Source organism: Vipera berus (genome assembly GCF_964194415.1).
Source record: "Vipera berus genome assembly, chromosome: W".
Lineage (NCBI taxonomy): Eukaryota > Metazoa > Chordata > Lepidosauria > Squamata > Viperidae > Vipera > Vipera berus.
Window position 1 is genome coordinate 59,963,767 of NC_138210.1, and position 16,760 is coordinate 59,980,526.

At 37.6% G+C, this 16,760-nt stretch overlaps 1 pseudogene across 1 annotated transcript; it reads right to left on the bottom strand.

Moving 5' to 3' along the window:
- Window positions 1–2,803: 2,803 nt before the first annotated feature.
- On the bottom strand, window positions 2,804–8,287 carry LOC308676339 (vomeronasal type-2 receptor 26-like; annotated as a pseudogene). Its single transcript has 4 exons — window positions 7,694–8,287; window positions 6,163–6,390; window positions 4,754–4,880; window positions 2,804–3,706 (listed from the first exon to the last, which is right to left on the bottom strand). The product of its transcript is annotated as a vomeronasal type-2 receptor 26-like (transcript).
- Window positions 8,288–16,760: the final 8,473 nt, after the last annotated feature.

The following is a 16,760-nucleotide window of genomic DNA, read 5'->3' on the forward strand; positions in this document are numbered from 1 at the left end:
GATAGAAGGGGAACTTGTCACATTTGCAGATTACACCAAGCTGGGGGCAGTAGCTAAAACTTTACATCAGAGTTCCCCAACCTTTCTAGCTTTGAGGACTGCCTGGGGATGGGGGAGCAGGGATGGTCCCACATGAGTTCCATATGAATGGTAGACAAGCACAGGCAAATGGAGTGCATGCACCTGTGTTGTCCACTGCTCACGTAAAAGGAATATGGGTGCCCATGCCCATGCTTGCCCACTGCTTGCTCAAATGGAATGCACGTGCCCACTGCTCATGCAAGTGGAGGGCACACGCCCCTTTTGCCCACTGCTTATTCAAGTGGGGATGCAAACCCATGCACCTGCACTCACCTACCATTTCCAAGGCATGGAATAATAATAATAATAAGGTCCTACACTTAGGCAAGAGAAACCGAATGCACAGGTATAGATTAGATGTTACTTGGCTCCATAGTAGCAAGTATGAGATAGATCTAGGTTTCTTAGTAAACCACTACTTAGGTATGAGACTTAAGTGTGCTGCTGCTACCAAAAATTCTAACACAGTCCTGTGTTTCATCAATAGAGGGATAGTTTCAAGATCACATGATGTGATAGTATCACTTTATGCTGCACTGATGAAAATGCACATGGAATATTGCATTCAAATCTGGTCACCAGAATAAAACAAAGATGTTGGGATCCTAAAAAGAGTAGAGGAAAAAAAGAAACAAAGATGATAAGGGGTCTGGAGACTAAAACATAAACTGAACAATTGGAAGAACTAGGTATGTATAGTCTAAGGAAGAGAAGTACTAGGCATGCTAAGGTAACAGTCTTTTAGTACTTGAGGGGCTGTCATAGAGAAGAGGGACTCAACGTATTCTCCAAAGCACCTGAGGGCAGGAAAAGGAGCAATGAGTGGAAGATCATTGAAGAGAAATCTGACCTATACATACATACATACATTTTCATTTCATTTCATTTATTATATTTGTATACCGCCCTTCTCCCGAAGGACTCAGGGCGGTGAACAGGGCACATAAAAATGCAGAATACAAAAATTAAAAAAGAATTAAATAAGAGCCCGAACTAAAAACAGTAGAATAATATTAAAAATCCCCAATAAAAACCCCAGCACATCCCCCATCAGGCCAGGCCGGCTTGCTCAAATAGGTAGGTCTTCAGACCGCGTCGGAAGGAGCGAAGGTCAGGTGCCGTCCGGAGCTCAACCGGCAGCTGATTCCATAAAGCCGGGGCGCCCACAGAGAAGGCCCTCCCCCTGGGGGCCACCAGCCGACATTCTCTGAACGGTGGCACCCTGAGGAGGCCCTCTCTGTGGGAACGCACAGGGCAGAGGGAAGTTGACGCCGGCAGCAGGTGATCCCCGAGGTACTCCGGACCCATGCCATGTAGGACCTTAAAAACCATTACCAAAACCTTGAACCTCACCCGGAAGACAACATATATATAGATACATACATACATACATACATACATACATACATACATACATACATACATATATATATATATATATATATATATATATATATATATATATATATATATATATGTAGATCTTTGGTCATTCGGGTTTTTCCCACGTAGAATTGGAGGTATCAGGCCCTGATACCTCCAATTCTACGTGGGGGAAAAACCCGAATGACCAAAGATCTACATACAAGCACCCGCGAAAACCTCAGAAAACATATATATGAGCTGTCCGGTGTGACTACTGCCTGTTCGATGGCCTTCAAGATAGGCTGAAAACAGGAAATAAAGATTTGCCCCATGTTTGGGGCCTAGCAAGGTAATCTAAATAGTTAACATTTGACACACACACACACACACACACACACACACACACACACACACACACACACACACATATATATATATATATATATATATATATATATATATATATATATATGCACAAAGAAAGAACACAGCCCATAAACTATCCCATTAATTCTTTAATGTCCAAAGAGGCCATACAAAATCTAGTAAAATTCCATATTTGTATATACTGTAGCAACTCTTTCAGATTTGGTCAATATATACATAGAATAGAATAGAACTAGAAGGGACCTTAGAGGTCATCTAGTCCAGCCCCCTGCTTAAACAGGAGAACCTATACCAATTCAGACAAGTGACTGTCCAGTCTCTTCTTAAAAATCTCCATGATTTTTGGAGGCAAGTTGTTCCACTGGTTAATTGTCCTCACTGTCAGGAAGTTTCTCTTTAATTCTAGGTTGCTTGTCTCTTGTTCAGTTTCCAACCATTGTGCTTTGGAGAATAGTTTGATGCCCTCTTCTTTGTGGAAGCCCCTCAAATACTGGAATACTGCTATCATGTCACCCCTATTTCTTATTTTCTTTAGACTAGCCAAATCCAAGTCCTGCAGCCATTCTTCATATGTTTTAGTCTCCAGACATTTGATCATCTTAGTTGCTCTTCTCTGAACTTTTTCCAAAGTCTCAACATCTTTTTTGTGATATGGTGACCAAAATTGGCTGTAGTATTCCAGATGTGGTCTTACTATGGACATAATCTAAATTAATCTAAATTTCCATTCATGTAATCATCATTAATCTTAAACTGGATAGGACACATCCATTCTTTGATCTTGAAACAGATCTCCTTTTAAAGTCTTCTTTTCTTCATATCACACTTTGTGTATGAATGGAGTTAAATCACGGTCAGGGAGATATTTTCAAATTTGTACAAAATAAATTAATATACAAACAAAAACTCCACAGAAACACTTCAGGAATATTCTAATGATATTTTATTAAATATGAATACAAAAAGACAACTATTTTTCTTTCCTTATTAAATGTTCTTTCTTGTTCATCTCAGGCCTAAATAAAATGATATACAATTTGGGGGAAAATATACATCCCAGTAAACCACCACTGGAGGATAAGATAGAAAAGATCTCCACAGCTACCATGTATTTCCCTTTAGTGCTCAGGTACGTTGGAACAAATGACAGCCAAACGCTGCAAAAGACCAACATACTGAAAGTGATGAACTTGGCCTCATTGAAACTGCTGGGAAGCTTCCTGGCTTGGAAAGCAATGTTAAAGCTGACAACAGCCAGGAAGCCCATATAACTCAGGACACAGTAAAACATGATCACTGAGCCCTCATTGCATTCCATTATGATTTCTCCCTTCAGTGAGTGCAGGTCTGTATCTGGGAAAGGGGGAGAAGTACTTAGCCAAACAGTGCAAATTCCCACCTGGATGAAAGAACCCAAAAATACGATAGAATTGGTTAGTCCTTTCCCTACCCATTTCCTTATTCCAGAGCCTGGTTTGGTTGCCATAAATGCCAGAATCACAATCATGGTTTTTGCCAATACAGACGAAAGGGCCACTGAGAAGATAATGCCAAAAGTCATTTGCCGGAGAAGGCAGGTCATCTTTTCAGGTCTTCCCATGAAGAGGAAGGAGCAGAGGAAGCAGAGAAGAAGGGAGAGGAGGAGGATACAACTGAGGCTCCGGTTATTGGCTCTGACAATTGGAGTCTCTTGATGCCTCCAAAATATTCCAAGCACAAAGACTGTAATCAAAGAAAAAAAAAATAACCAATGTAACAAAGAGGATTCCCAAAGATTCATTGTAAGAGAGATAGGTAAACACTTTGGGAATACATTGATTTTGAATATTGTTGGGATACTAATTTTCTGGACATTTCATACAGACATCCATATCTGGAAAAAAGAAAAAAGAAGTTATCTTTTCAATATACCAAACTTTCTATCAATCTAGATTCAATTGGTGTTGAATCATGTTACCTATTTTATGAAGAAAGGATAGAAATTATTTTTAATACAAAAAGAAACATCAGTCTTATAACATAAATTTAAGCCTGAGAATCTTCATTATGCATACAGGGTGTTGATTGAAAATCAAAAGCAAAGATAAGTGTTTTCTGTCCCTCCCTTCATTTGTAAAATGATGGGTTTACTAATAGATTTTGTGAGACCTGGTTCAAAAACAGCAACTATGAGAGGGACCTTGAAGTCCTAGTGAACGATCACTTGACTATGAGCCAGCAGTGTGCAGCAGCAGCCAAAAAAGCTAATACAATCCTGGGTTGTATAAACAGAGGCATAGAATCAAGATCACACAAAGTATTAGTGCCACTTTTTAAAACACTAGTAAGACCACACCTGGAATACTGCAACCAATTTTGGTCACCATACTATAAAAAAGATGTTGAGACCTTGGGAAAAGTTCAGGTAGTCCTCAATTTATGATCACAATTAACCCCCAAATTTCTGTTTCTAAGTGATACAGTTATTAAGTTAGTTTTTGCCCCATTTTAAAACCTTTCTTGTTAAGTGAATCACTATAGTAGTTAAGTTAGTAGCACATTTATTAAGTAAATCTGGTTTCTCTAATGACTTTGCTTGTAAGAATGACACAAAATTGAGGATCCCATGACCCCAGGATATCCCAACTATCTTAAATATGAATCAGTTGTAAGTTTTAAAAACTCCTTTTTCAATGCTGTTGTAACTTGAACAATCACTAAATGAACTATTGTAAGTCAAGGACTACCTTTATACATGCAAGAAAAGGAGATAAATGACACAGCAAGAGACAGAGCAAGAGAAGAGAGAATATTATAAGTGTGGAGGGGGACTTTTTCTTGTCTTGTGTTGTGTTTGCTTTTGTTCTCTTTAAATAGATCAGAGCACTGGACTGGATTTTTGCTGGTCAGTTAGCCAAAGTCCTCACATCTTTTGTCCCACCTGTTTCAGCAGAGATCTGACCTTCTGAACATGGCACACAATCATAGCAACAAAATTTCTTTCCTTCCTTCTTCTTTCTCCTGGAGCCTGGAGAGCAGTGGTCACTGCACACAGAAATAGGAAGGCCCTGAACAGCAATATATATGAAAGAATCAAAGGATAAAATATTTGTATTAATAGAGCTGTCCTAAATATGAACCCACAACCAGGATGAAGAAACAGAAGAAGATGAAAATGAAGAAACTTGAGTTAAAGGGAAATAATTGGCATTGACTTCTTTGGATATTCTAGTGGAGAATCTGGAATGGCAGAAAGTTATGCTTTCACAGGATCTTACAGATGTACAGATTGCTCCTAATGAATTCTTTAGTTGATACTTTTTATGAACCTGAGCAAATGGAATCCAGGTTCTTTTGCAGTCAGAATGTTAAAAAACAAAATGTGGCACTACAGGTAGTCCCTGACTTATAATCACTATGGGGTGCAGAATTTCAGTGATAAGATGTTGCTCTTGGAGTCAGGACACTATGTCAACGCTGCTAACATCAGATGCTCTTGCTTTGACAACAGATGGAAATGCAGCCATTTTCTCTATTGCTTTTACAATTAGTTGCTGCTGGGAGGGGGAATAGGGATGAGAGTCCAGCTAGTCATAACAATAATAACTTAGTTGTGGGAACCCAAGGACATTGGGCCCAGAGCTAGAGTGTTTTGACTGGCTGCAGAGCTGGGGAGAAAGCCCCCACCTCAAGCTAATTGGGGAATGTGATTTATGACTGGTTATTGGAGGAGGGAATTACACTTTGTTACTTTGTATCCAGAGGAGGGGAATTTAGTTTCTGGTTTCAACTATGTAGTGCTGATACCTTGTTTCTCAAATAAAAGATTCTTTAAGATAAACAACGCCTCAAAGTTCTTTTGAAAAGTTTCATCTGTTGGAACCATGACACATTATGTGAAAAGTTAAAACTTTAAAAAATTCTTCAAATCATGGTCATGTGACCATGAGAAACTTCAGTGGTTCATAAATCTGAGTCAGTTGCTGTGTGCCTGAAATGTAATCATGCAACAACAATGGAGGCAGAAGCATTGAGGACAGGCCATAAATAACTTTTTTTCAATCCATTTTAAATCTGAAAGGATCTTAAGTGACTGGTCATAGGTCTGGAGCTATCTACAGTTACACTGGCAACTTTTGTTTCCAAGCACAATTAGAAGCATTTGCCACAAACCTGCCATAGACACGGCAGTGTTCAATTGCATATATAGAAAAATTTTATACCACATCAGCTTGAAAAGCCCCAAGAAACCAAGAAATCATTTTCTTCAATTACTGCTATGTATTTGACAATTGCTCCAAATAGTGTTTTACTTTTCTTATTAGTTGACAATCTACAGCTTCTTCTCACCTGGTTAAAGCTTCTGTGCCATACAATTTGATTGTCATTAAGAGTTAGTTCTCTGCCTGATGGAGCCCGAGGTTCCAAAGTTCCAACTTTGACTCGAGAAAAGGAATTATTGGGGAAAGTAATCCAGTTTGCAACATCAAAACCTGTAATCAGTTCTCTGTTTTCATCAAATGTAATAGAGTCTCCCATACTGTTGTTGAATACGATGCTTTTCAAGAAAGAGTTAAACTATATTTTTAAAAAAATGAAAGAAATTAACAGCAAGACATTGAAATCAAACAACTACAGAAAATTATTGCAATCTGATCTATCCTACTTTGAAAAACACAAATGAAGACTGAGGGTTTCTCCAAGTTGGTGTTGACTGCTATCTGGACAAGACTCTGCAGTTCTTTTGGCAAGATGTCCAGAATTGGTTTGTCATTACAATCTGGATTTGTGTCTAATAAGGAGTAGAAGAAACATTTCCCTATTTCTAGCCTAGTGCCTTAACCACCACACCAGACTAGTTGCCATAATATATGTTTCATATTTTATAATTATAGCCTCTCTCTTTCAGCTCATCAACATGTTAGCCGCTCTTTTAAAAAAAATACTAAGCATAGTTGCTATCTTCAAGGCAGAGATTTATACTGTACAAATTATAATGGTGTTATGACAGATACCTGTCTGCAAGAATTTTCAGGAATGTGAGGGCATTTAACTGACAGGTTTTGGCTACATAGAATCTGAAAGCACATCAGAACGAATACTCAGATAGTGATTTGCAAATTCCATGACAAAGTGGCCAGTACTCATTGAACACAAAGATCATCTAAAATTAATAACCCACCCTGAACTTTAGAAGGCATGGTTACCTTTTCTACATTCTGACCTTCCAAAATAACCCAAAAATAAACTATATTATTCTTTCGCACTTCCACAACATCACTTCATAGTCTGCTTTGTTCTCCGTGGCTCATAGAATTCAAAACAAAGTAACATGTAAAACTACAGCTCCTAGGGAAAACAATAATGCCCAACTTTGGATAAAGGCTATGGACCCAGTAAATTCTACAGAATAGAAGACCACTTCCTTCTAAACCAGAGATAATATTTTAAATTAATAGTTATGAAATTCCTAATTAAGAAAGAAATATCCCCATAATACTACTACTAATGTAAAAACTTTTATTTTCTTCAAGAGGAAGTTTTTTTTATTCAATAAAATTGATTTGTATAACAGTGCTGTGTAACATTATTCCCAGTAGCTTTATGTGTAACATCATTCCCACTACATAATGGCACAACTAACAAACAATTTTTATGTATTAGAAATAAAATAATATACCTGCCATGGTTTTAAATCCTGAAATATTACTTCTTCTGTTCCTATTGCATTTCTATACCTTGATCTGGACTTGAGTAAGACATGCAAAGAATGTGCCATAATATGTACGGCATTATAAACATTGTAACTGTGTCCAGTCATCCTCATTTCAAATAATATACTCGGCAGACTCTCTAACTTCTCATCCCTAGTGCACAATACCTTGTTATCTTCATTTATACTGGAAATGTGTAATGGGCAGTCAAATGCCTGCTCCCAAAAATTCTGAATGAAATTGTCTTCTTTCACCCAAGATGGCCTTACAGTCTGAAGAAATTCTTGGAATCCAGGTGGCTCTTTTGAGCGAACTGCAAATGATAGAGCACCATGGAAACTCTGTATATCCCAAAGTCTCTGAATAGACAATGATTCAAAATTCCAATTGGATGTAATAATCCACACTTTACCCAAAGGTTGGAGTGAAGTCCAAGATGCTACAAAGATGATCACTCTCAGATTTTCCATGGCTGGGGTTAGGGCATAGATTAAACACACTTTGACTTTATCCTCCATAAAGAGTTGATCATATCTTAACTCCATTGACATCAAGTGTATATATTCATCTATATATCCCTTCGGTGGTGTTCTAAGAATGAAAGCATAACATATGCTGTTTTGAGAAAGCAACGGTTCAATTTTCTGCAAAAACATGTCCCCATAATCATCATCCACAGCCAAGACACCAATCCATATCCATCCAAAATGTTGAAGTAATCGAATAACCCCAGTGAATTGATGCATTTCATTTGGGACCATCTGGTACAAGGATGGAAATATATTTTTTTCATCATGTACTGGAGAAAATGTTCCGAAGGTCAGCTGAAAGGCATTATATAGCAAATAATGAACCATTATGTGAGATTAAGAAATTTTTTTTATCTTTATGATAACTAAGGCAAAAAATGGCACTGAAGTGTTGCTGGAAATTATGTAGTCATTTCTTATATTTGCACTACTATATCAGTGACAAGGATTGCCTATGTTTTTCTAAGCCCATTTTAACTGACTGTGGAAATGCTTAAAACATAGCCTAAGATCAAAGCCAGGCGTATATGATATGTAAAAGATTTTTAGTTTGCCTACCTGAAGAGAGTCCAGCAGCATGTAGGAAAGACAGAGTATTTTCTGTAGTGATCCAACCACTTTGAAACTCAATGCCAACAGGAGTTTGCTAATCTTCCATATTTGGGGGAAACTGCAAAGACTTTTTGGTGTCTAAATATTTAATCATCCATACAGTTTATTCATATTTATACTAATTGAATCTACTGTACAATGCAGAAGATTGACTCAAACTTCTATCCTTCCTTGGTCAGTAAAATGAGAACCAAATTGTTGGGGGCAATACGTTGACTCTGAAAAACATAGAGGGCTGTAAAGCACTGTAAACTGGTATATGAGGGCAAGTCGGAAATAATCCTCCATTTAGTTATCAATGACAGAAACTAGCAGATGCAGAACTTTTATTATACACATTAGAAAACTACAACATTACATTACTTTTTGACATAATCGCCATTCAAATTGAGGCACTTGTCATAACATCTTACAAGATTTGAAATCCCTTAGTAGTAGTCGCTCAGTGCAGAATCTGGGCTATAGAGGGGTTGATCAAAAACATTTCAACAGAACTGCTTCAAAAGTTCTTGGATGCATTTAGCTGTGTGAGGGTGAGCATTATCATGAACCAACACCACACTGCAAGTCAGCATGCCCCTACGATTGTTATGGATGGCTCATCTGAGTTTTCATAACGTTTCACAATAGACTTCTGAATTGATGGTTGAACCATTCTCCATGAACTTCACTAGCAGTACTCCTTTGGCATCTTCACATTTGGCAGGATTTTCTATGGCACCACTTCTGGTGTTGTGTTGGTTCACGATAATGCTTGCCTGCACACCACTAGAGACACTCAAGAACTTTTGAAGCAGTTCCGTTGAGATGTTTTTGATAACTGCCTTTATAGCCCAGATTTGGCATCGAGCAACTACTACTAAGAAGTTTCAAACCTCAATTTGAATGGCAATTATATTGAAAAGTAATGTAATGTTGTAATCTTTTATAATGTGTATAATAAAACTTCTGTATCAGCGAGTGTCTGTCATTGATAACCAAATGGAAGATTATTTCCTAATTGCCCTCATATAAGTCTAAATGCTATTGCTATTTTTCTAGATTTTCCCCTGTGAACATCAGTTCTGAAAAGGGGTCTAAAAGAACTTTAAGAATGGAAGGAATTAAAGAAACGTGGGATTTCTACTGAGAGATCTCAAGATCTACCTGTGGAATCTTGTAGTTGGCAAGAACTGTGGCCATGGTGAATGAAGTCTCTGTCATACGTCCTCCAATGGCGGCGATAAATGTTTTCTTTAAATCACAGGTAAAGTTGGGAACAAACTTCTGCTGTGTAGAAAGTAAGCTCAGGATTGCCTTATAGGTTATCCTTGCAGGGAAGTAGTTGTTCACAATGTGGAAACCCAAAGTGATATTCGGTAAGAGCTCAGGGTTCCTATTGATCTCTTTGACAGCAAACACCAAAGCAAGGATATGCTGATACACATTTAGTGCATAACTGCAATAAAAACTATCAATGTAATTAAACAACATAAAAAGTGTATCCTGTATTTCTCTTATACTTGTATACTCAGACCTATAATACTTTATGACATTAAGAGCTCCAGAAAATGACATGCTAGCAGTAGGGCAATTTTTTCTCCCTGCTGACACACAACTGACTTTGCTGCCAAAGCCAATTTTTGGGAACACACTGCCCAGATTTGAATGGGAGCAGCTAGGAACTAACCATGATGGCCTTTGGATGACTACATACTTGCCTGAGAAGTGAAGTCTAGAGGTTTGCGATTCTCAGTAAAAGAAGCCAGAGGGAGTTCAGTCTCTATCTTTTCTAACTGCTGCTTGTATTAGACATGGCTCTGTTTTTACCTTTTGAAGTTTAATTGTTAATCACCTAGATCAGGGGTGTCAAACTGCCGGCCCGCGGGCCGGAGCATCACGGAGAAACCACGCCCATCCCATTTTCAGCAATGGGAAAAAGTTTCGATACGTCGCGCGACGTCACGTGATGTCGCAAGTTTGGCATGCCTGACCTAGATGGATGCTGATTTCTTCTATACCCCTTTGCTTGATTGCAAATGTAAACTTTCATTGCTTTACTCCAGATTTTTAAAATACGGTACTTTCTCATTTGCTGCAAGGAACTAAGTGGCATGAGGGATTATTTTTCTTTCCAGTGAAAGTGACTTGAGCTGATTTATACTGGATTTTTACTCTAAGAATTTTCCATTTTATTAGTCTGTCTAAAATAACTCATTTGCTTTTGCATATATTCTTGCTTTTTATCCTAAAAAATACAGGAACTTTCTCTTTTCTCTCTTTCTCTACTGTGAGAATTATTCTCTTAGCTGCTTCTGTATTAATCTGTTAATGAATATCTATTCTTTCTGTCCTTAAACACTCTGCTTAGAAAGCTTGCCTATAAGACAGACTTAGACTACAGGTGAAACTCGGAAAATTAGAATATTATGCAAAAGTTCATTTATTTCAGTAATGCAACTTAAAAGGGGAAACTTATATATGAGATAGACTCATTACATGCAAAGCAACATAGTTCAAGCCGTGATTTGTCATAATTGTGATGATTATGGCATACAGCTCATGAAAACCCCAAATTCACAATCTCAGTAAATTAGAATATTGTGAAAAGGTGCAATATTCTAGGCTCTAAGTGTTCCACTCTAATCAGCTAATTAAGCCATAACACCTGCAAAGGGTTCCTGAGCCTTTAAATGGTCTCTCAGTCTGGTTCAGTAGGAATCACAATCATGGGGAAGACTGCTGACCTGACAGTTGTGCAGAAAACCATCATTGACACCCTCCGTAAGGAGGGAAAGCCTCAAAAAGTAATTGCAAAAGAAGTTGGATGTTCCCAAAGTGTTGTATCAAAGCACATGAATAGAAAGTTATGTGGAAGGGGAAAGTGTGGAAGAAAAAGGTGCACAAGCAGCAGGGATGACCGCAGCCTGGAGAGGATTGTCAGGAAAATGCCATTCAAAAGTGTTGGGGACTTTCACAAGGAGTGCACGGAGGCTGGAGTCAGTGCATCAAGAGCCACCACACACAGACGGATCCTGGACATGGGCTTCAAATGTCGTATTCCTCTTGTCAAGCCACTCCTGAACAACAACGTCAGAAGCGTCTTACCTGGGCTAAAGAAAAACAGACCTGGTCTGTTGCTCAGTGGTCCAAAGTCCTCTTTTCTGATGAGAGCAACTTTTGCATCTCATTTGGAAACCAAGGACCCAGATTCTGGAGAGGCACACACTGCAAGATGCTTGAAGTCCAGTGTGAAGTTTCCACAGTCTGTGTTGATTTGGAGAGCCATGTCATCTGCTGGGGTTAGTCCACTGTGCTCCATTAAGTCCAGGGTCAACGCAGAGAAATGGGACTCAGATGTGTTAAATGTTAAAGACTTCTTGGAAACTTTTGAAAAAACAATGCCAACTTACAAGTTTTAAATGCAAAATTAAATAAAATGTTACATGAATTCCTAATGATTTCATATCATCCCAAAGAAGACATCCAGATATAGAAGACATCTAGATTTAGGCAACAATAGTTAAATCAGTTATGCAATTGGATGGAATGGAAATTAATTTGATGTTAACAGATCACAATAGTAATGGGGGACTTTACAGTAATTACCCTGATATCAACTGGGAGACAAACTCTGCACCAAGTGGAAGATCAAACAGATTCCTGACAAACCTAGCAGACAACTTTCTTTCCCAAAAAGTAGAGAAGGGAACTAGGGGATTAGCCATATTGGATTTAATTCTCACGAACAGAGATGAAATGATAGAAAATGTCAAAGCCACAGGAACCTTGGGGGGAAGTGATCATGCAATATTGCAATTCAACATTCTGGAAGCACAAGCAATAGAACACAGCCAAACTAGAGTCTTGGACTTTAAAAGAGCTAATTTCAATAAACTTAGAGAGACCTTGGGAAGAATTCCATGGATGAGAATCCTAAAGGGGAAAACAACTCAAGAAGCTTGGGAAATTTTGAAAAGTGAGATAATAAAGGCCCAGCCTAGTACAATACCAACAAAGAAGAAAAATAACAGCTCTCAAAAGAAACCAGCATGGCTGCATAAAGAACTCTCTGATAAATTGAAAGATAAAAAGGACAAGTATAAGAATTGGAAAGAGGGGCACATAACTAAGTCAGAATATCAGCAAATAGCCCGTGCCTGCAAAGATGAAGTGGGGAAAGCAAAGGCTCAAAATAAACTAAGGCTTGCGACCAAAGTCAAAAATAACAAAAAAAAGCTTCTTTCAACATATAAAAAACAAGAAAAAAGTTAAGGAAATGATTGGTCCATTAGTGGGGGAAAGTGGCAAGAAGGTGACAAGCAATAGGAAGAAAGCAGAACTATTTAAATTCTTTTTTTGCATCTGTCTTTACACAAAGGGAAAAAACAGTCCAACCTACCAAAACCAGTGCCATAAAAAAACAGAATAGAAACGCAAGTTAAGATAGGCAAGAAAATGGTAAGTGAACACTTGTCCAGCCTAGATGAGTTCAAATCACCAGGACCAGATGGATTACACCCCAAAGTTCTGAAGAAACTGGCAGACGTGATCTCAGAACCACTGAACTATATTTTTCAAAGATCCTGGAGCACTGGGGAACTACCAGAGGACTGGAAGAGAGCTGATGTAGTTCCCATCTTCAAAAACGGGGAAAAAAATAGATCCAGGAAACTACAGACCTATCAGCCTGACCTCAATACCTGGGAAGATTCTGGAAAAGATAATCAAACAATGAATCAGCGAATACCTAGAGGCAAACAAAGTCATTACCAAAAGTCAACATGGGTTTGTCAAAAACAGATCATGCCAGACAAATCTTATTGCATTCTTTGACCAAGTGACAAAATTAGTGGACCAAAGGAATGCTGTAGATATAATTTACTTGGACTTCAGTAAGGCATTTGATAAAGTAGATCACAACCAACTATTTGATAAGATGGAAAAATGTGGGTTAGACAGCATCACCATCAGATGGATTCGTAGCTGGCTGACCAGCCGTACTCAGATTGTAGTCCTCAATGGATCTGCATCTACATGGAGGGAAGTGTGTAGTGGGGTGCCCCAGGGCTCTGTTCTGGGCCCAGTGCTCTTCAACATCTTCATTAACGATTTGGATGAGGGGATAGATGGGGAACTCATCAAATTTGCAGACGACACCAAGGTGGCAGGAATAACCAATACTCCAGAAGATAGGCTTAAAATACAGGAGGATCTGGACAGACTCGAACACTGGCGCTATCTAACAAAATGAAATTCAATGGTGAAAAAAGTAAGGTTCTACATTTAGGCAGGAAAAATCAAATGCACAGTTATAGTATAGGTGGTACCTTGCTGAATAGTAGTAACTGTGAGAGGGATCTCGGAGTCCTAGTAGACAATCACTTCAATATGAGCCAGCAGTGTGCTGCAGCTGCCAAAAAAGCCAACACAGTGCTAGGCTGCATTAACAGAGGGATAGAATCAAGATCAAGTGAAGTACTAATACCACTTTACAATGCTTTGGTAAGGCCACACTTGGAATACTGCATCCAGTTTTGGTCACCACGATGTAAAAAAGATGTCAAGACTCTAGAAAGAGTACAGAGAAGAGCAACAAAGATGATTGGGGGACTGGAGGCTAAAACATATAGGGAACGGTTGCTGGAATTGGGTATGTGTACTTTAATGAAGAGAAGGGTGAGGGGTGACATGGTAGCAGTGTTCCAATATCTCAGGGGCTGCCACAAAGAAGAGGGAGTCAAGCTATTCTCCAAAGCACCTGAAAGCAGGATAAGAAGCAATGGATGGAAACTAGTCCAGTAGAGAAACAACCTAGAACTAAGGAGAAACTTCCTGACAGTTAGAACAATTAACCAGTGGAACAACCTGCCTCCAGAAGTGGTGAATGCTCCAACACTGGAAGTTTTTAAGAAGAGACTGGACAGCCATTTGCCTGAAATGGTATAGGGTTTCCTGCCTGAGCAGGGGGTTGGACTAGATGACTTCCAAGGTCCCTTCCAACATTATTATTATTATTATTATTATTATTATTATTATTATTATTATTATTATTATTATTATTATTATTATTATTAGATTTGAAAGAGAATGAGTTTTCTTTGAAAACTAAACACTTGCTAGAGCAGGTTGAAAGTGGCATTAATGAACTGGACCATCTCAGAAAAGCTGATGGAGTCTGCAAAATAGAGCAATTACATGCAGTCAGAAGACAGCTGTTACGAGACATTGTGTCCCATTATTCAGGAAAATTTATTGAACAACAAATGCTGTGGAAATATCTTCAATGGAGTCTCACATCCTTTGGAAGCAAGAAGTTGTTTGAAAATATTCCACTTACTGTATATTGTTAAAGAAAAGTAAAGAGGACAAACTGGAAGGAGTTGTTTTTATTATTAAGAATCAATCAATGGTATTAGATCCTGAACAGAGATGATAGTTGTGGTGGATTGCTAAGAGATTAGAAGCTAGTTGTGAATTTTCTGCAAATAAAATACCATAATGAATTGTTAATAGCTAAATTGAAATTTAGCTTTGTTGGGATTACTTGTTAATTGTTTTTTATACAGTAGATAGAGGGTAGGTCAAATTGGCTGACTAATCATCGATTTCTATATTTGTAATATTTTAATGTTGTATATTAACTTTTCTAATATAGATTTAGAAGTTCAGAAATTGTGGAGCAGTTTTGCCAGGTGGGAACAATTATTATTGCTGAAAAATATCTATCAGTATTCAATTGGAGGGAACATTTTGTGTATAGGTTTAATATTTTGTCCTATACACTTTTTTTTCTTTTTTGGTCTTTGTTTTGTATTCTTTTTTTCTTTTTTTGATTTTCTGCTCTGACATGGGAAACAAATAAGAAAAAGAATATTACTCCTATCAGAGTAATACTGGAATATTTTATGATGATTAGAAGAGAAAGGCTTCAAATGACACTTCTCTATTTACTACGGTATTCAACATGATATTTTGAAGGTAGATTAGGAGCACTGCTATTAATAGCTTGACAAATTATCATCAACAATTACAAATTTTTAAGAATCACAAAGTGAACATCAAAAGAATCTTATATGGATTTGGTTCAGTTTATAAAGGCACATGGAGTTTTCTACTCAGCAGCCAATTTTTTACACTTCAATTAAGAGAAAAGTAATTCATAGAAAATTCCTAATAACATTATGGATATGAAATTTTAAAACACTTATCACTATAATCCTGTTGCTTTTCTCTCCCCCCCAATTATTTTGCATTTATTAATCTGAAAATAGAATTCCTTACATCACTTCATTGATCAATGTCTGAGTGGGATCTTCCGTGAAGGAGGGGCTGTTGTGAAAGAAAAAGGCTTGAGAGGTAATTGTCCCCAAAATAACATTTCCTGGCTGAGCAAAGTGATGGGGTATAGGAAGGGGGTCATCAGGTATGCTACAATCGATAGCATATGATTTGGATGTAATACAGAACAGGAATACAAAGAGCAGCATTCTTGTCACACCCATCCTATTATTGATAATGGTTTCTATAGAAGAAAAATATCCTATCTCCAGGATAAACTGCATGGCATCATTTTTCATTATCCTTATATATATGGCCAATAAAACATTTGCAACTCTACTGGAATATTTCAGTTTTGGATCGTCTGTGCTTCTTTCAGTTTTTTAATGTGTTTTGAACTAATGCCACTTTTTAAAAAGTGTTTTATATTTCAGAAGCTATTCTGCAATTTTCATTTCTTGCTTGGAAGGAAAAAGTGGGATGATTTCCTCATTGCTTTTAAGTTAATAAAATTCTGCATGGATAACCACATTTACAGGCAATAAAGTTTCTGTTTGTTCATTTTTTCCATGATCTCTTCACATAGTAAAGATAAATCTCTTTATCTAAAAGTGATTTGAGCAATCAGTACACAGGGAGAAAATTTCTCAGTATATATCTTACAAAGTACATCCTCCTATTTATGAACATTAGGAGAAGAAATAGGAAAGGGGAGAAGAAAAAAGGAGAAAAAATTACAGAAATATTAAGAATAAAATGCAGATAAAACAGCTTGGAAGATCAAATGAAGATTAGAACAGAAATGCTTCAAATGATAGCTCTCTATATACTA